Here is a 22,087-nt window from a genome sequence, read left to right on the forward strand (position 1 = left end):
ATACATCTTTCAAAGGCACGACCCAGCAACACACTTCTTCCAAGCAGTCTTCACAGTCACCTCATGTCCAATAGTCTATTCGATTTGAATAAATCAATGGATCAAACCCTGAGTAGATTATAACACTCATGATTTAACTATCTCTAGAAACACCCTCACAGATATACCCAGAAGTGTGCTTTATAATGTCCAAGGGTCTCTCAGTCCACTAAAATTGAGAGTGATGATTGATCGTCACAGTTCTTTAAATAATAGTCATCTTAAAGGTCACCGTCTATAAACCAAATTTCATAGAAGAATCAAGAAATCCTTTCTATTAGTGTTTTTGTTGTTCTCACAGTTTTAATATTAGATAACATAAAAAAATATCATGATGGGACGCACACTCTGCAGTTTCTTATTCTCTAAAACTTAACCAACTGTGGCCTTCTGTGTGCATCACATTCTGTATAAGAAAGCTTCACTGGTGAGAGTTGAGGGATCCACTAGTATTCTCTCCATCCCCTGTTCAGCTATGTTCCAAGAACCTTAGGTGTAGAGGCTCCACTGTAGATATGTCTCCTAGGTGACACTGGAGGTGTCATGCACAGGACTCATGCCGACTATATCAGACAAATGCCCAGTGTGCAGCCAGGGAAACAGCCAGCCCTAGCCTGAGAACTGTAGACAACTGATTGCTCCTGGGTGAGGGAGAGATCTTTCTGAAGACCTCTGGGGGTGCTAACTAGACTCCAGTAAATAAACTTGCATCAAAGACATCTGGGTGCAGATGCTTGACCAGATAGGACTTAACATATATGACAGAATGGCTGAGGTTTGGTGGGGGCAAGGGGCCTGTGGGGGTATGGATGGGGGAAAGGGGGTCTAAATTTTATTAAGGACTATTGTATGAAATGCACAAAACCTCAATAAAATAAACAAAAGAAAAATGTATCGTGATAGTCAGGAATGTGAAAGGAAGAGATCATATGACAAGACAAGAAGCAGGTAAGAAGGCTGAAACAGGTAAGCTTGCTTTATAGCAACCCTTTCTAGTGAGAAGAAACCTACTCTGTAACATCAGCATTAATCTCTTCTGAAAGTGGTACCCTGTGACATACTTTACTCTTAAAGGTATCACCTACCTCAATACTACTGCAGAGGGGAACAAGCTTTCATCCAGTGACTTTTGGAAGACACTCCCAAGCCATGTCCAAACCAAGGCACCTATATAGCTTAACCAGTTCTATAGGAAACAGCACCTCAGTATCAATGAAGTAGAACAGTGCAGATTAAAGCTTGTAGTCAGTTTATGTCCATAATCTTATTCCTCTCTCATTTTCTAACATCATCTTTCACTCAATTCTCTTTATACTTCTCCACAGTACTATGTTTTAACCTGTAAGTGTTCTTTATTTATTCCTTAAATATTCATACTCTTCAACCTCAACCCACTTCTGTTTATTCTTAGCATCTTTTTCAAAGTCTCCACATCTCCTCTAATAATTCAAAACTTTCTCATATTGAATGAAAAAAAGCATTGCATACAATCAAGCAGTGAATATGATTTAGGCCTTATGGATATACTTACCAAAACAGTCACTCCAACCATTTACCTATTTATCTATCACCTCTGCATTATCTTATCATCCAGTGGTGCCTCTCTACCTCTACCCCAAAAGTCCTTTAGAATAGATTCTATCCACAGAGCTTGCATCTCATATCTGTCATAAACAATATTCTGATATATATGCATATATTCCAAAATATCACAAGGCTCTTCCTAATTTCAAATATTAATATAAATTCATCTTTTTAGGGTTCTATCTGAACAACTGATACCATCATCCATATCTTCAGATACCACAGGGATATTTTTCTTTACTGTCACTTTTGTTAATAAGCAACATTTAAAAATTTAACTTAATTCCTGGTTCAAGGTACTGTTTTCCTATAATCCCAGAACTCAAGAAGCCAAGACAAGAAAATCATTCTTTCAGGGACAGGCAGAGCTCCAGGTTGACTTTGATGTCAGAGTGAGTTGCAGAGTGAATCCCAGAATCTACCAGCTGGTCTACAGCTATAGAGTTTAGGCTGATTCCAATTTCCTTTCCTACCAATTATACTTTCATTCCAGGGCTAGCAGGCTCTTTGTAAAACAAAATTTGATTGCCTTAACCATCATCGTATAACCATCACCTCATCATAATAATTCAGGCAGTTTAGTGAGGCATATGTCATCTCACCACTACCTTCCCTCCACAGCCTCATTTCTTGCAAATTTGTCTCAAGCATTTTACATTCACCATTTTCTCTTGACATCTCTTGGGCTTAAAATGCCCTATTTTCTATTTCTCCTCACTGTCATATGAATAATTTATGTTATAGAACAGAGTGTTCTCAGAGAGTTTTCTTGGAACTCTGAGACTAGGGTACATGATTGTCCCCTGTGCTCTTGTTCACTAGTACATTTATTCACTTATAAAAGCCTTCTTCCATCTGCTTCTATCTGATACATGCTTATCTGTTGCTTACTTGATAACACATGGAAGCAATTAGAGGGAAGAAATTATGTCCTACTTTCTTCTCTCCAGAACCTAATTTGGTGTCATACATAAACAAATTGAGTAATTCCTTCCATGAAGTTCAAACATTTTATACAACTATTGATATGCACTACGACTATGCTACAGCTACTTCTGATGGTACTACTATTACAAACAGCAGTGATTTCCTAGATTAATAACATTTTGAATTTCACAGAATGTCATCACATATATCATGCTTGACCTGAATCACTTTTCAGAGAAGATTATAAAAGTTCTCCATTTCTACTTTTAGTAACAAGTAGGTTGAGGTTCAGAGAGTTTACTAAAGGCTGAATACTTGATACAGAACTGGCTCCGAGAACTCTGAAAAAGCCCTTGATCCCCAACTGTAGAAATTTTCTCAGTATGCTTCATTGGGTGTTCACTAATGGGGTAACCTGGGCTCCTCAGCACCCTCTTTCTGAGACTCTGCCTCTTAAATTAGCTGAGTCTAAGCCATCTCAAGCAAACCTGGACTTTCCTCCTGAGTATGCTCTATAGTTCTATCAAACGGCTTAACACAGCTCTGCCTGCATGTGCCACCTCATTTTAGAAGCAATATGGATAAAAGTGGATGCATCTTTGCTCAGCTCCCATGCTCTCTGCTTCCAAATCAAACTAGTTTCTGCTCCAAATTTTTCCAACCAGTGATGCTCTTTTGTCTAACCGATCTGAAAATTAAAGTTAGAGCTGTCCTAGCTATTCCTCTCTTGAAAAAAAAGTTCTTTACTGAAGAACTGTCACTATTTATTGCAAACTTGCCAAACTATCATTCATCCCATCAAGACCTGACTGAACAAAGACTTTTCAGAGAATTAAACATGGCACCCTGAAAGTAGTGCACTCCCCTTTCTGGAATTCATTTAAGCCTAAAAATATTTCAGTGACGACCTAAGATGACAAAGGGTGAATGGCCCTAACCACAAGCTGGCTTTCCCATTTCAATTGTTCTGTAAAGGCGAAAGCACGTTATTAGTATCCTTCATTTTGATTTTGCATCGGTTATTTCTCTTTATAATGAAGAAAGCAGTGCTACCATCTCTTCTATTTTTCCTACTTTTTACTCACTTTTTTGCCATTTGTTTCACTAATAAACCCTGTCTATAGGCATTATCTTTTATATTCACCAAGTTTGATAAAGGGAATAATCTCCCTCTTAATATCTTTTTGAGACCATCTGCTAAATGACTATAAAATAGTTAAAATTCTATTGTCTAAAGACTGGAAAATTAAAAGTATTAAGTGCTACTGGAGACCCTGCTTCAAAAAGACAAAAAAAAAATTAAGTGCTTAGTAAACTAGACTTAAAATATATTGTTGTGTAAGCAGGGCACAAATTATATTCATCAAATTATTTTCATACCCAGTATTTTAATTATATTTTAGACAAGAAACCAAATGTACTGTTTCTGTGACTAAAATTAGAGGGAGAAAGCTCCCGGGGACTGGGTTTCCAATGGCCTGGATGTGGCAGGCATTGATGTTTCGCTCACCTCTATTTGTAGTTCTTGCTGGGGAGCTGTGGACCATTCTGCTCTTGAGCACTGTTGCTCTGACACCAAGATCGCCCAAGGCTTTTGATGACTCTGCAACTCGGATTCCCTTGCTCAGTATTTCACAGGTAAAACTCCGTAATAAATACTGTCATGTTAAACTCTCAGAATAAGCTTTCTCCACCACAATCCAGCCTGACACACTGGATTTCAAAGAGATTCTCTTTGTAGACAGATTTTAAAAAATCTAAACCACATCACTCTAATGTATTGAAGACCAACTAATTACCTGTAAAAGATGAATTGGTTTTATGCTTTGAATAGATCTTGCCACCTTTTGAGCAGAAGCTAATGTACACACAACCAACCATTCAATGGCTATCACATTATGAATGGACAAAAAATTAAACTAAATCAATGAATGCTTTAAAAGCAAAAAGCCCTGTTATGGTAAAAAGATAAATGACTAAACCATGAACCTTGAAAGAGAGATGACTCTGCTTTATGGTCTGGGGACTGCCTCGGGCTATCCTTTTCATTTTTATAATTTTTTAAAAGGACACATGAAAACACACCAAGGTGATGATATCCCCTGAAATTCTTTAAAGAGACTGTAAGGCACCTTTGAAATTGTGGGCATGAATTCTTGCCTTGAGCCCTGTTGACTTTTTTTTTAATTCATAAAGAAAGTCCCTCAGGATTTTTCAGTGTGAGAATACACAGCCTCCTCTCCTGACAGGTCATTATTACGTATCATGCTGGGATAGGGAACAGAACTGAAGACTAGCTACTCTCCCTGCCTCCTCTGTAAGTGTATATGGAATTCAAGCGTTGGAATCTTAAATGTCCACAAGAGCTCAAAGGGCTCTTGATGATTGATTTACGCAACAGGAAGGGGCTCACAAAAGAATTGCAGTTTTTTGAGTGTAATTCAGCAGGATTGCACTCAAAGTCCTTCTAAAAGTCACCTTGTATTAAGTTGACCACCATGTGGCTATCACCACCTGCTGAAAATTTTTATGACTTGATGTTAGGTGAGGTTTGTTCTCCTTTTAAAACTTGTAATTAAAAGCAGTTTATTCAAAAGGAAAAGTTTAACTGTAAAAGAAAACATCTAGCAAGTTTTGAATGAAAAAGTGTATTGAATATAAAGTCAATAAAATCATAGGGAAGGATATGCTATATGTCTAATTAGTCTACAGACTGCTAAGTAGAGTGATGCATTAGGACATAGTGCCTTTGTTAAAGCTCCTTTCATCATTTGATGATTACATAGTTTCCAATCATTAAAACATTAACAGCCTATGAAACGTTACCTACCACACATCCATGGTGTCACTTTTTATAGGAAGACGTCTCTGAGGGAAAGTGTGCTTTTTAATTAAAATTATATTTTGATGGCTTTTTATTCTGTTGTGCTCATTGCAAAAAACAAATGGAATTTGGAAGATGTATAGAAGTCTGGTGAAATAAATGGAAATCACCTAGAATACCACCACATAGGGCATGACTGTTTAGACATCATGGAGCTCAAATCCACAAAGAATATCATAAGAATGGCAAAGAAATATCAATTAAGGTTGAAAGTTAATAATTTGACTCATTTTTCCAAGCTAATTAATCATTTTTTTCAGATACTGCAGATTATTTTTGTTTGTTTAATCTATGGTAAATACATGGGGAAAAGTTGATTAAAAGAATATACTTAAACCATACTTAAATCAGAGAGCATGGATTATTAGGGTTTTAGTTTAAAATAAGCATTCTGTTATAAAATAAAATACTTTGTTCACTAGACATCTTTTCATATGCAAATAATTTTTTTGTTAAATTCAAATTCTAAAATGCTCTGGTCAGACATTTATGGGGTCTGAGTACAAGCCCAGAGTGCATGAATTACAGCAGGAATAGCCAGACCTTGCAGTATCTCTAATGGCAAGGAGCTTTGCTCCTAATATTGAAGAGGATTTTCAGAGATTTTTAGTGTTTGATTTTGGATTTTACCCTAAAGGGTGTTTTTTTGTTGTTGTTGTTGTTGTTTTTTTATTTGTGGAAGGGATAATCAGAGGTTTACTTGGTCTTTCAAAATTATCAACAAATAAAATTTACTTATAGAAACAGATCATTGTTTTTTAAGTTCAACCCTTATTCTAAATATATACTTGGTTAAATTTCAATTTATTTTAATGAACTTTTCAGTGATTTTTAGTCTCTTATACAAGCTTACTTAAAAACACTTAAACATATTAAAAGGGGATTTTTAATATATTTTATTTATTGTTTTTATTTTATATGCATGCATGTATTGCCTGCATGTATGTAAGTGCACCCGTGTTGCCCAATGCCCGTGGAGGACAGAAGAGACTGTCAGATCCCCTGGAACTGGAGTTACAGACAGTTGTTTGCTGCCATGTGGGTGCTGGGATTCAAACCCAGGTCTTCTGGAAGAACAGTTAGTGTTCTTAACCACTGAGCCATCTCTCCAGCCCCCAAATAGGGATAATTTTTAAGGATTAAATTTTTAGCTCTTTTCAGTTTTCTGACAAATTTCCTCAGTATCCAATAGGTCCTAAATTTCTAAAAATTTAAGCGTGAAAATGAAACTAGAAAGCTATTCTTAAAGTAGGATATTAATGTTAAAAGGCTGAATAAACACTAAAATAATTCCATGACTTTATGTACCAATTTTAAAGGGCAGGAATATAAAATATTATTAATTCTTTGAAAATTTCATACAACGCATTTTTATTTTTTAATAAATTTTTGAAAATATTTTATTTGTTATATTTATTTATGTGTATGAGTGTATTACCCACATGTATATAAGTATACCTATGTCATGATTTCCTGTGGAGGTCAGAAGAGGGTGTTGGATTCCCCTGGAACTGGAATTATGGGCAATTGTTAGCCACCACGTGGGTGCTGGGAATCGAATCCAAGTCCTCTGCAAGAGCAGCTAGTGATAGAGGAGTAAACATCAGTCTTACCCAACTGTGATCCCTGTGAGCTACAGTAATGACTGGCCCGGCAAAATATGTCCAGTAATGCTAATACTGGCATGAATGCCATGGGTATAACCAACCACCTCTTACTGGAGTTCAGGCCTGCTCCACAAGATGGAATACATACTCTGAAAGATATTTTGGACAAAATCCTATGTATAGATAAGAATTAGTCCCTAAGGGAAAGCCTACTACTATTATTTTACTATGTGGATATAGTATTAAATTGATTTCTAGTGATTTTTTGCTATACGTTAGTGCAGCCCTCAACCTTCATCAAACAAGCTTCTTTTTGTAGTAAAAGGCAATAAATACAGACCCACAATTGGTCAACATGCAGAGAATAAGATATTGTGGACTCCTGAAACCTAAATAGGAGATCTACAGCACAGCTCTTACCCCAAGGTTCAGGTATCTGCATGGAAGAGGGATTGGAAAGAGTGTAAGAGCAGAGATGGTGAATGCTTACAAGGAAACAGTGTTTTCTAGAAATCAGAGCAGTTGTACATATGAACTTAGAGCAACTGTGACAGCATGCACAAGACCTACTCAAGCCCAAATCAGTCAAAATCCTGACATGGAGAGGTCACACTTTCAGCTTTGGAGCTATTGGCATTTAATAGCTGTTGCCATAGGAAGAGTCAATTTCCTGAGTGTGATCTGTGGTAAGTCAACCACACTCCAGAGCAGGGTCCACACACACAAGAGTACTTGGGAAACACAAATTGGAGTTGATGGCAATTTTTTTTTCTAATATTTAATTGCAAACATTTGGAGTATTAAAGAATGTGTTCCACCCCTCTCCCCTCTTAGCATCGATTCTACTAGTCCTCAGATATGGAGAGTTGGATTTCTGAGTCTACCATCTTTATCAATCAAAGACTAACTAAATATCCTTGGGTTTATGCACACCTACTCACCACAGTCTCCTACTCAACTTGATGTTCATTTCATCACATCTATAGATAAGAAAATATATACATACCGTCATAGCCTAAATAATTTTTAAAAGTTCTTATTTTTTATGTTGTTATTTTGATACAGGATCTCCCTGGAGCCCTAGATGGGTTCTAACTCAATATGTAGACAGGCTAACCTCTAGTTCACAGAAATCTGGCCCCCTGCACCTCACAATCACTGGGATTAAAGGCCTGTATCACCATGTGGGCCTGGAAGTTTTTAAAATTTGAATGAAAAGCCCATTATTTATGGGTTTTTTAATGCATCTGAATTTTTTATATGCTAAAATAATGTCACTTTTGGGTGATTGAAATATAGGAAATCTGTGATAACAGATTTAAGATTATATGGCACAATGATGGCATCAGAGAACATGAACTCCAGTGGACAGATGTCTGAAAGCCCAGAAGAATGACTTATTACTGTTTCTATCTTTCAAAACAGTGTAGCTTCTCACTAGTGAAATCAGCAAAGACATAGCCCTCACTTGAGAAATATGCAGCCTGCTTAACCCAACAGTCACTCAGTTTTAGCAAACTGTTGTAAAGGGATACACCATTTCCAGAAACTTGTATTCTTATGTGAAATTTCCCTTCTTTGAATTATTAGTTCAAATTTCATAAAATCAGGATAAGCCAAATACATCAATATAATTTATTCAGGGCCCAGGCAGCTGTTTTGCCATTGAATGTCCTTTAATTTAATAGGCTTTATGCTTCTAACAGAATCCAGCTCCATGTTAGGAGGGCCTGCCTACCTACTAGTTTGAAAAATTCTATAATCATCATTTCTGTAGCTTGAGATTATGATTTCCCTGCTTCCTCTATTAACAAACTCAATTTTTTGTCTTCTCTTACAGTATTTTATGGTGAAAAAAATTATACCTTGTATCAATAATCATGTTCTCTCCTACTCTCTGATTCGCCATTTTTGCTCTCTGATCCCCTTCACTTATCTAAATCAAATGTCACCTCCCATGGAAAGGGTTTCCAACACTGATAATTCAATTTTTTTTCTCTTCTCTGTACTCATAGTACTCTGTACAGTAGCTCAATTATAGAAAATGGTCATAAATTTAGATGTCTGGGTCAGCCTACTGGCTCAAAGAGAACTAGAAACAAATGCAACAGACCTTAACCGGCCACAGTCTGGACTTAACCTGCCCAATATGCAGGTAAAGTAACTCCAGTTATTCTCATACAGATGAGCAAGAAAAAACAATCTTATATACTTTTGAATGGCTCGTTTGAAAGGAGTAAGTAGACTATAACTAGTTAGCATTCCAGCTTAGAATTCTGGCACATGAATTAAGTGATTATTTACAAGCACTATGCTTTTGAAGATTGTAACACTAAGAACAAGTTTAATTTTAAAACAATAAAAACACTTTTATAATTATACCTAAAACTTCCTCTTGTGAAGAATGAATGGTACATTTTGAGCACATACTGCTGTTAAGTGACGTGATGGTCACTATTGCTTGTGGTTCTGAAAGGAATAATGGTGACTCAGGAAGAAATCTCACAATCACTGCTCACTTTCTAGACTGAGCAAGCACCCAAAACACAGTGAATATGCTTCTTTGAGATCCACTGAACACTCACTATGAAATGAGGTGAGCCTGAGTTCTCTTAGGGTCCCTTGGTCTTGGCACTATTAGAAAAACTATATACCATGCCTTTATCTGAATTTTTCAGTTTATATCCTGGATAGGGGAAATAGAGTAACGTACAAAGGTGAACACCAGCACCCTCTTCTGCTCCGTGGCTCAGTGGCCCACCATTCTAGATCACTTCTGCACCCTGCCCAAAGTCACCTTCTAGGCCCATGGTCTCACCCAAAGTTGGTAAAAGCCCCCTTTAGCATCCACACTGTCAAGACATGGTCGCCATTCTTTTTCACCACACCACATGACGCTTCACTTCCAAGATGGCGCCTAGAAGCCCCTCCTTCCACTGCAAACTCTCTGCAGTCAATCTCTGCAGCAGGCCCCACCCCTCGGAGGAAACAGGCCACTTAGGGCAAACTCCACCCATTTCCTCTGCTCTTACAATCTTTCCGCCAATTACTAAGGCACCTGAGCCTTGGAGGGGGTGACAGAGATTGGGTGATCTCTCTTGTATCATGGGGAGACAGTGACTTCTGGGGCTTCCTCAATATTTGTCTTTGATCTGTGGCCATTGATCTATCTCAGTAGTGTTTCTTCTACTATAAAGACAAATAGAAGGAAGTAGAAACATCTAAACAAACATGAATGTAAAAACAAATGCCTAGAGGATATTCCAGTAGGTGTACTATATTCATTAAACAGTATACTTGTAATGGCTTCCCCACTAGAGCCTGTAGCCTTTCTAGACACAGGGGGTTGGCCTGGTCTATAGCACTAGATATGTATTCTACCCCTAGGTGCAGGCCTTATCCAATTAGAAGTTTGTCACATGTAAGTATGTTGGTCAAGCCATTATTGCACTTGCAGACATTGCTTGGCATGTCCATAGTGTGCAGCACTCAGGGTCCATTGTTGAGTAGAATGATAGGGGACCCTTTCTTCCTCAACCATCTGCATAGTGTCTTCTGGCACTATGAACATCATCCATTCAGTGGCAAAAAATTTTTTGGCCTAGCCTCAGCTCCATTTCTTCTTCTCCTCCTGTCCTCACATCATGCAGTGTCTTCAGCATCATGGCCTTACTGACCTTGCTAGTGTACAACTGACATTAGTGGCAATAGCCTTGTGAACTTGAGGACTTCTAGGATCTCCTTCTGATCAACAGCTCATAAGGGGACACCCCACCCCTGGTACTGTAGATTTTCTTAACAGTTGTATAGTTTGGGAGCCTTTGTTTTGTTCTTATCCAAAAATAAAACTCCCAAGACTCTTATAGCTATACCCAGTCTTTGCTTCTTCAGATATCTTTGGAATGGGTTTCACATCTGTAACTCACTCAAAGAAATGTTAACATCATATATTAGATCAATCATAAACAAGGTCTAACACAGCACGGAAAGGTTTTATCCATTTGTATTAACTGTTTTCTCCACAGATCCTTGGTAGGTACCATAGCATGGGTACAAGGCATTAATTTGGTTAGTTCTTTACTATCTTTAATTATCCCTTTGGAGTCATTATGCACTTGGGGGATATTACATGGAGTCTCCTTGTATTCTTTCATTCTTGATGCAGTTACAGGTGTTGGCTCCAGTTCCTGACCCTACACTGGGCTAAGGAGGCAGAGGGTTTCTCCCATCCCCGCTGCACCTGTTGGTTCCCTGAGTAAGACAGGCTCTGGGTCTGACTGCTGACTGTAGCCATATCTATCATCTCTCCATTGACCACAACTGGCTACTGGGGGAGGCCTTTTGAGTGGGGGGACTGCCTCCATCCTTAGTATGGCCTTTATCAGAAGAGAAATTCACCTTATTTAGTCTTTGGGGATTCTTATTCACACCTGGGACAGTTTTTATCCTTTGAATGTCTTTTGTAAACTATTGTTCTGGTTTCAAAGCCTTCCAGAAACTCTTTAGCACAGAATTTGGTTTTCTATCATTTTTTTCTCTGGGAATTTGGGCTTGACATAAGTCTTGCCACATTTATCTTCAAGTAACCCAAACGGACCATTTTTTCTGCCTGGTCTCTTTTATATCTCTTGTAGCGTGATCTGTTATTCTACAGGCATGTTTTACTTGCTGGTTAGAATCATTTACATCTCCTAAACTCCCTCTCACTTCACAAAGATCCAGTCCGATTAATGGTTTAGCAAAACCATTAATGCTCCATACCACTTTTGAGGTTCCAGTCAAATTAAGCTTTCCTTTATATCTCTGATGAACCCAGTCTTATCGGGCCCAGTGAACTGGGCATCATATATTGCTTTTCTCATACCTAGTTTTCTCAGTAATGCCTGTCTCTCCTGTATAGTCCTTCAGCCTTTGTTAATTATTGGAGCTTCACTTGGTGATGACCATGTATCTCTAATGCCTTCCATCAGCCATCCTATTAAGGACTGCTCCCCACTGCGTTGGCCTAGGTTGAACAGCCTATATGGCAAGGAATGATGGGCGGTTTATATCTCAGATATGAAACTTCTGAAGGACTTAGACTGATGTCATTTTCTCCCATGTCCTACACTTTCACAAGCCACTCAGCTAGGAGCTCTTTGATTGCGTGCTTGTAAGGTTTTCCTAGTTTTAACAGTTCCAGTGTGGAGTATTTCCTAGCCACAGCACTGATAGCTTTTTTTTCTTTTTGTATCAATAGTTGAATCTGAAGGACAGCTTTAGCTACTTTTATTTTTAGGTCATCTCCTTTTTTACTATTATGGCTTTTCCTCTGAGTCTTTGGACCTTACACAAGTTAAAATGTCCAATTTTTTTCTCTCTCAAGCTCTGCAACTGGGTCTGCCAGGACTTCCCTAGCTGTTCAGCTTTCCCTGCCTGGGGCACATCTTTTATTATGCAAAGTGGCCACGCCCCGTCTCTGGTTTCTCTGCTAGTGTCCATGGTCCACAACAGTTTTTCTAGTTTTTCTATAACCTTTAAGAAATCTTCATATATCCAGAATTGGGCACTTTCCCCATATTTACAACACAGTTATAGCCTACGTTTCTGTGTTGTTGGCCTCTTTTTAGTTATACTTTTTATAATCTACTGTAAAATGGACATCAGTGCCACCATTAGCTCTCTAGCTTTTTCCAAAATCCTACAGTTTGTCATCCCTATCACCATCCTCCTTCTGACCTGAGCCAATTTGTTACCCAAGTTCTGTTAGGGTCCCTTGCTCCTGGCAATATTGGACAAACCATAAACATGCCTTTATCTGAATTTTTCATATTTTATATCCAGAATATGGTAAGAAATTTGTGACTTACAAAGGTGAACACCCAGCGCCCCACATCTGACACCCTGTTCTGCTCTGTGGCTCAGTGGCTGCCATTCCAGATCACTTCCACGCCCTGCCCACACCTTGTGGGCCCATGGTCTCACCCCAGGTTGGAAAAAGCTCCCTCTTGCATCCACGCAGGCGAGACACCAGGGCCATTCTTTTTTGTGCCACACCACATGCCACTTCTCTGCCAAGATGAAGCCCAGAACCCCCTCCCTCTGCTGCTAACTCTCTGCTGTCATTTCTCTGGAGCAGGCCCTGCCCCTCGGAGGAATCAGGCTGCTTGGGACACATGAGGATATTCAGAAATGTGTTTGTTGAGCATGGAGAGGATCATAACTTCTCTTCAGAAGCATCTATGGCACCAAATAAAAAGAGCCACCAGTGTTGGGACAGTGGATACCATACAGTAGGAAGACTGGGAAGGAAATGTAATAGACTGGGAAGAAAAGCCAAAGCTAAACATATGGACAACAGTGACATATAAAATGAAGCAAAAGAAATGAAACTGAAGCTGAGAAAGGACAGGCCTCATGAAAAGAAAAGTTCAAAATAATTGCCTTCTTAAAGCCAAATGCAGGAGATAATCTCAATCAGAGTAATAGATGATGTCAAATGTTCTAGTGCAATGGCTTTAACGGACAACTCGGGTTGGGGAATTAGGAATAGTCACAGGATTCTCAGTTACAGAAATTTCATAATAGAAGTAACAAGCTATATTATTGTGGAATGAAATGTGTGTTTTGAAAGGAAAAGTTTTTTTCAGTGGAGCCACATTTTCTAGAAGCCTTCACTGTGATTGCAAATGACATTAAATTTTCAGCTGTCTTTGTTTTCACCTGTTTATGAATTTCTGCTGAGCTTTCTTTCTTAAAGCATATTGTTTTGGGTTTCACCCTTCGTTTTTTGTTTGTTTGTTTTTTATTTCATTTTCCCTCCTCCTCCTCCTCCTCCACCTCCTCCTCCTCCTCTGCCTTCTCCTTCTTTCTCTTTAATAATTTAGTGTGTGTTTGTGTGTGTGTGTGTGTTTTCTTGAGTGCAAGTACCTGAAGAGACCAGAGGAATCAGTACCCTTGCAGCTAGAGTTGCAAGTGGATGTGAGAATTGCTATTGCTAATTATTATTCTTTAATTTTATTTTTTATACAGACCTTTTAAACCAACCTGAACAATAAGCAGTTTTCATATTTACATATATTTTTATTCTTTCTTATTGATCTTTTGTACATTTCATACAAGAGTTTTTAATCAAATTTAGACCCTCTCCCTCATCCATACACCCCAACACTCCCTACCAGACCTCATGTTATCTGCCATATCTATCTAGTCAAGAATTTGTACCTAGATGTCTTTTGGTGCAAATTCATCCACTGAAGTGTATTCAGCCTATCTAGAGATTGTAACTAGTTCTATTCTCCCTTACATTTTCAAAGAGTTCTCAGACTAGGGCTGAGAATGCTATCCATTTCCCTGGCTCCACCCTGGGCCCTTGTCTGATTGATGTCATCATTGCCACAAGTTCACATGTGCAAGCTTCCAGCAGCCTGAAAACTCTGCTCCCTTATGTTCATGAACCAACACTGGTTCTTACAGTCTTTCAGCCCACTCTTCAGCAATGGTCCCTGAGCTGTGGATGGATGAGTTTTAATATAGGAGTTTTAATATAGGAGTCCTATCCAGGGACACACACTCTACAGTCTCTTATTCTCTAAAATCTGGCCAGTTGTGGCCTTCCATGTGCATTTAACTCTGTTGTATAAGAAAGCTTCACTGGTGAGAGTTGAGTAACACACTAGTTTTCTCTCCACACCCTGTTCTGCTCTGTTCCATGAGCCTTAAGTGTAGAGGTTCAACTGTAGACATGTCACTTAGGACTGGGCATCTCTCAGAAGTATATTCTCTGTGTCCCATCAGTTATGGAATCTGCAGTATCCTCCATCTGTTGCAAAAAAAAAAGAAAAAAAAAGAAAAGAAAAAGCTTCTGTAATATGGTATATTTCGCTGTAAATATAAGGATCCATATTTAGAGTATGGTAAGAAATTTCATTTGTCTAGATATATGATAGATAGGATTTTCTCTATGATCTATGATCTCTCCAACCATGTGTATTTGTGTATACAGTGACACCCATGAGTTCGCTCTCCTTGAGAAGGTGTTAAGTTCAATTAGATAGCTTTTGATTTTCCCCAGATACCACTACTGCACCAATAGAGATAGTTTGCTGTGCCAGTCATTGTGCTTATTAGGCTTTAGGGCTGAGTTGGACCATTGATTGATTTTTTCCCCTTAGCACCTTGCATAGTATCCTCTAGAACTATGAGAGCTAAACATCAGGCAGAAGGCTTCCAAGTCAATTAATTTTCCATGGTTCCAAGTTCTGTGTCACAGGTATGTCCTGTCTTCAGCAGTAGGGTCTTCTCTTTCAATTCTGGGAGCTAATCAAAAGCTCTGGCAATAAACTGTCTTATTTGGGGAGTCTCTTGGACTACTCTAACCACCCACTCTATGAGAGGTCTTTCCTGCCTGGAACTGTGTTCTTGCCATACAACACTCAGCTGTACATATGCACTAATATTCAGACACCATATGTGGAATGTGCAGTTCTCAGGGTTTTTCTGAGGTAAGACATTTCTCTCTGTCTTCCCTAACCCCTCAAAATCTGCACATCGCTACAATAGAGATAGTTTGCTGTGCCAGTCATTGTGCTTATTAGGCTTTAGGGCTGAGTTGGACCATTGATTGATTTTTCCCCTTAGCACCTTGCATAGTATCCTCTAGAACTATGAGAGCTAAACATCAGGCAGAAGGCTTCCAAGTCAATTAATTTTCCATGGTTCCAAGTTCTGTGTCACAGGTATGTCCTGTCTTCAGCAGTAGGGTCTTCTCTTTCAATTCTGGGAGCTAATCAAAAGCTCTGGCAATAAACTGTCTTATTTGGGGAGTCTCTTGGACTACTCTAACCACCCACTCTATGAGAGGTCTTTCCTGCCTGGAACTGTGTTCTTGCCATACAACACTCAGCTGTACATATGCACTAATATTCAGACACCATATGTGGAATGTGCAGTTCTCAGGGTTTTTCTGAGGTAAGACATTTCTCTCTGTCTTCCCTAACCCCTCAAAATCTGCACATCGCTACTCTTTCTCCCCCACCCTGACCCAACTTTCCTTCTCTCACTCCAGTCCAAGTTTCCCCAATATTCCCCCCCAAAAGCAGCAACCTCCCACCATCCCACCTTTCCTAATTTCCATCCTCTCCCAATGTCATGTCACCTTGCATATCTCTCCCTTCTCCTCTCCCAGCCAAACATTCCCACTTTCACCACCTCTAGTTAAAATTTCTACTATCCTCCTCTTTCGGGTTCTTTCTTTCCCTTTACCTCCATGTTTAATTTCCATTTTCCTAGCTCATGGTGTTATATCAGGATATATGCTCACATATAAGGGATTGGTGCTACAATCCACAAATGAGGGAGATCATATGTTGTTTGCTTTTCTGCATCTGTGTCACTTCACTTAGTATAACAGTTTCTAGCTCCATCCATTTGCCTGAGAATTTCATAATTTCATCATTTCTCACTGCTGAGTAGAGCTCTGTTGTATAAAGGTATGACATTTTCATTGTCCATTCATCAGTTGAGGGACATTTAAGTTGTTTCTGGTATGGTGATCCCCCAGCATTGTTCTTTTTGCCCAAGATTACTTTATCTGTGGTCTTCTGTGATTCCTTGAATGTTAGAATGGTTTTTCTAGCTCTGTAAACAATATTGGTGTTTCATTGGCCTTGTGCTGAACACATAGATTGCTTTTGGTAAGGTGGTCATTTTCACAATATTAATTTTACTAAACCATGAGCATGGTACTTCTTTCCATCTCCTAGTGTCTTCCATCTGTTTCTATAAAGATTAAAATGTTTTCTTATAGCAATCTTTAAAGTCTTTGGTTAGGTTTATTTGTAAATATTTTATTATTTTTTGAGGTTATTGTGAATGGGAAGATTTCATCAAATGCTTTTTCTGAATGCTTGTTATTGGTATTTAGAAAGGCTACTGGTTTTTGTAGGTTGATTTTGTAACCTGACACTTTACTGAAAGTAGCAATCACTTCTAACAGGTTTTTTGTGGTGGAATTTTTGGGACCTTTTATGTATGATATCATATCATCTGCAAATAGTAATAATTTCACCTCTTCTTTTTTCTATTAATAGTCTTTTAATTTCCTTCCCTTATCTTATTGCTCTTGCAAGATTTTCAAGCACTATATTGAAAAGGAGTGGAGATAGTGGACAGCCCTATTTGGTTCCTATTCTTAATGTGAATGCTTCTAGTTTTTTCTCCATTTAGAATGATGATGGTTGTGGGTTTGTTGTATATGGCTTTAATTATGTTGATATACGTTCCCTCTAGACCAATTCCTCCTAGGACTTTTAACATGAATGCATGCTGGATTTTGTCAAAGGCCTTTTCTTTGTCTATTGAGATGACCATGTTGCTTTTGTCTTTAAAGCCATCTATACCTTTTATTACATTTACTGATTTATGTATATTGAACCATCCCTGCATCTCTGGAATAAAGCTGACTTAATTGTGGTGGGTGACTTTTTGATGTGTGTCTGTATGCATTTTGCGAGTATTTTGAGCATCTTTCCATCTATGTTCATTAAGGATGTGGGACCGCAGTTTTGTTGTTGTTGTTTTTGTTGTTATATCTTTACCTGGTTTGGGTATTAGAATGGTACTAGCTTCATAGAAGGTGTGGGAATTACCCCACTGTTTCTATCTGTTTGAATAATTAAGAAGTATTGGTTGTAGATCTTCTTTGCATGTCTGGTAGAATTCTGCAGTAAATCCATTGGGACGTGGGCATATTTTAGTTGGGAGGTTTTATATTATTCTTTCAATGTCCTTATTTGTTATGGGTCTCTTTATGCCTTGATCTCTTCTTGGTTTAACTTTGGTGATGTCTATGACTTTAGAAATTCATCCATTTCTTCTCGATTTTTTAAATTTAACTGATTATAGATTTTTTAAGTATTCCCTTATGGTGTTCTGGATTTGGTGTGGGGGGGGTGGTATTCTGTTATGATATTTCCCTTTTCATCTCTGATTTTGTTAATTTGGATTTTCTCTCTTTCTTTTGGTTAACTGATCTAAGGTTCCATCTTATTTAACTTTTCAAAGAACCAGCTCTTAAATTCATTGATTTTTGTATTGATTTTTTTTCTATTTCATAATTTCTGTTCTGATTTTTGTTGTTTCTTCTCACCTACTAGGTTTGGGGTTAGTTTGTTCTTGACTTTCCAGAGTCTTGAGTTGTACTGTCGAATCATTTACAGGTTCACTTTCCGATTTCTTAATGTAGGCACTAAGAGCTAAATTTTCCCTCTTAGGACTGCTTTTAAAATCTTCCAGAGATTTTTTTGTGTGGTATTTTAATTTTCATTTAGTTCCAGGAATATTTTTTTTCTTTCTTGATTTCTTCTTTGAGTCATTCATCATTCAGTAGTATGCTGTTTAATCTCCATGAGTTTGCAAAATGACAAGTGCTTCTCTTGCTGTTTGTTGATTATAAACTTTATTGCACTGTGGTCTGGTAAAATGTATGGAATTGTTTCAATTTTTTATTTGCTAAGATTTGTTTTGTGTCCCAGAATGTGGTCAATTTTAGGAAAGCTTGAATGGGCTGGTGAGTTGAAAGTGCATTATTTGCACTTTGAATCAATATTCTGTAAATATCTGAAATTCATTTCATATGTCATTTAATTCATGTAAGTCTCTGTTTATTCTCTTTCAAGTTGGTCTGTCTAATGAAGATAGTGGATATTGAAGTCACTTACTATTACTGAGTGGTGGTTAATCTGTGTTTTATAATCCTGGAGTACTGCTTTGATAAAACAGGGTGTACCAGAGTTTGGTGCATATATGTTTATGATTGTAATATCTTTTTGATCAATTGTTCCTTTGATAAGAATGAAGTGATCTTCCTTATCTCTTCTGATTAGTTTAAATTTAAAGTTTATTTTGTCAGATATTAGAATTGCAACACCTACTTGCTTCTTAGAGCCATTTTCTTGGAATACATTTGTCCATCCTTTCACCCCAAGGAGGTGCCTATCCTGGTAGGTAAGATGAGTTTCTTGAAGACAGCAAAAACATGGGTTTTCTTTCTTGGTCTATTCTGTTAGTCTCTATATTTAACAGGTGAGTTCAGATCATACATATTTAGTGTTATTATTGAACTATGTGTATTGGATATTGTCATTTTAATTTCTTGTGTTTGTGGCCCTATTTTGTGTTTCTGTTATTATACCTTTCTTTTTTTCCTTTCTGTAATCTCTTGGATATACACATTCCTGTATTCAGTCCTCTGTATTGCTTCAAGTATTTTCTGTAGGGATGGTTTAGTGGACATGAATTCTTTCAGCCTACTTGTGTCATAGTAAATTTTCCATCTCCTCTGACTGTGGTAGAGAGTTTTGCTAGATAAAGTATTTGGTGTTGGCATCCATGGTCATTTAGAACTGGGAATACTATGGTCCAAGCTCTTATGGGTTTCATAGTTTGCATTAAAAAGTCAGTTGTAATTCTGATGGCTTTTCTTTTATACTTAGCTTTCTGTTTTAATCTAGTAGCTTTCAGTACCCTCTCTTTGTTCTGTATATTTGATATTTTTAACTATGATATGGTGTGGGGAGTTTCTAATTTCTGATCAGTTCTAATTGGTGTTCTATGAGCTTCTTAAATCTATATAGGCAAATCTTTCTTTAATTTAGGGAAGTTTTCTTATATGATCCTGATGAATATATGGTCAATGCCATTGGCTTGAGATTCTTCTCCTTCCTGTATACCTAGGATTTGTAGATTTGATCTTTTCATGTTTCCCAACATTTCCCAAGTATTCCATTTTTACATTTTTATTCTTCAGTTTTTCATAGTGTTTGTTTACAGAGTCCAGATCTTCAAATTTGTCATCCAATCTTGATATTTTGTTTTCTGTTTTATTCATTCTAATTGTAATACTTTCTCCTGTTGTTCCCAATAGGCTTATTGAGTTTTTCAATTCCACGTACATTTTGGGTTGGGTTTATTTTTTCAATAATTCTACTTTTTTGTGAATTTAATTCTCAAGTCTTGAATTGGTTTTAAATTTTTCATTAAGCTGCGTATTTGTATTTTCTTGAGTTTCCATCACAAATTTATGCCTATCATCTTTGAGTTCTTTGAGTTGTCTGTGTTTTAAGTTCCTTGAACATGTTTCTGATTGTTCTTTCAAATTCTGTATCCTAGGTTTCCTAAGGGTGTGTCACCAGAGTTCTCTCTGGGTCTCTTGTACTATTAGGCAAACCATATAACAAATTTTTATATGCATCTATTAATATCGTGGAGGGGGGAGAGGAGTGACTTACAAAGAAATGAGCTCCCAGGGCCTAGCTCCACAATGCTCAGCCTGGCACCATGCAGCTCTGCTGCTGTGCCAGGCTCAGAGCCTGCCATATTAGATTGCTCCCGTGCACACCCATAGTCACAGCTAGCTTTCTGCCCATGTTTCATGGGCCAGCGGTCTTGCCCCAGGTCCATAAGTGCCAGGCCGTTCTGTCCTTGAGTACACCCCATTGCTACTCATTCCCCACGCCAGCTGCTTCATGTTCCTGGGGGTTCCAGGTTTCCATCCTAAGGTGGCTCCCAGCAGCCCCTCCACTGTCTGTCCTCCAAGGCAATCCCCACCCCTTGGAGGAACCAGAACCCCTGGGGAACACAGGGTGGTTTTCATTAGAGCACTTTTGTTGTATTAGTGGGTTTTGTTGGGGACGTATTTTCTGTTTTTTCATATTATTTGTGGTTTTGTGCTGCTGTTTGGGCATATGGATGTATTTGGTTAGCTGTGTTTATGGTAGGAAATTCTATTCTGCCTTTGTTTTGTTGAAGTTTGTTTATGTTTAAATTTTTTGTATAACTTAGTTGGTTTTTCCTCAGCTATGAAAATTAAATTGGTGTATCAGGTTCTTGTGGGGTAGTAGGATGATCTGGGTATTTGGTGGGACAGGAGTAGATAGGCTGGTCAAGACTGGTCTGTGTCATTCAAATCAACACCCAGGGGACAATGGGGTGGGGATGACTTAAAGAGAGACTTGGCAAACTGTGATAGGAGTGTTAACTAGTCTGGATTAGAAAGCTAGTCCAGAGATTTAAGGCAGAGGAATTAGAATGGGCCTGGGTCCAAGGCTAACAGGGGAAGGTTATACCCTTTGGTTTCTGGAAATGGAGCCACATTTAATCTATTCTGGTCTCCAATTCTTTATGAAGCTAGGGATGACCTTTAACCTCTGATTCCTCTGTTTCTGCCTCCAGCATGCCTGGCTTAAGGATTTTTTTTTTTTAACATTTGTTTTTAATTTTTTCTATATGAGTATTTTTCCTTCATTTTAAATATACCATGTGCATGCCTGATGCTTATGAAGGTCAGAAAAGGGAATAAGATCTCCTTAAACTTGAGTTATATATAGTTATGAACTGTTATTTGGTTGCTGGGAACCAAACCCAGTTCTTTCTACAAGAGCAGACAATGCTCTTAAACTTCAAGCTATCTCTCCAGCCCAGTAAAGTTCATTCTTAAGAGGATCGTTATTTCTATATAGAGAGGAATTGTTCTTTTGACACCTTTGTGTGATCATCAGAATCACTCCATGGAGATAATATTGAAAGAGGCTTATTTCAATTTATGAGCCTAAATTTTAGTAAATGTATCCTTTGATAAACTACCTAAATTTTCTAAGTCTCCATTCCTAAGATGGAAAATAGGGCTAATATTAGCTATCTTGTTGCTTGTGTATTGAGATTGGATAAAATATCAAAATCTGGGTTGGAGAGATGGCTCAAAAGTTAAGAATACTGGATGTTCATGGGGCTGGCGAGATGGCTCAGCGGTTAAGAGCACTGACTGTTCTTGCAGAGGACCCGGGTTCGATTCCTAGCACCCACGTAGCAGCTATGAACCATCCTTAACTCCAGTTCCAGGAGAATCCGAAGCCCTCTTCTGACCACCGTGGCTTTGCATGACAGGGATACACTCATATACATGCAGGCAATACACTTATACACATAAAATAAAAACAACAAATAAGATATTTAACAAAAAAGAATACTGGCTGTCTTATAGAAGTCCCGGGTTCAAATCCCAGCACCC

At 38.1% G+C, this 22,087-nt stretch overlaps 1 pseudogene; it reads left to right on the forward strand.

The window, feature by feature from the left end:
* Nucleotides 1-4,023: 4,023 nt before the first annotated feature.
* The window catches only part of LOC103746310, a 131,148-nt pseudogene continuing 113,084 nt past the window's right edge, over nucleotides 4,024-22,087 (forward strand).

Source organism: Nannospalax galili, unplaced genomic scaffold, assembly GCF_000622305.1.
Source record: "Nannospalax galili isolate Female #2095 unplaced genomic scaffold, S.galili_v1.0 scaffold1484, whole genome shotgun sequence".
In the NCBI taxonomy this organism is placed as follows: domain Eukaryota; kingdom Metazoa; phylum Chordata; class Mammalia; order Rodentia; family Spalacidae; genus Nannospalax; species Nannospalax galili.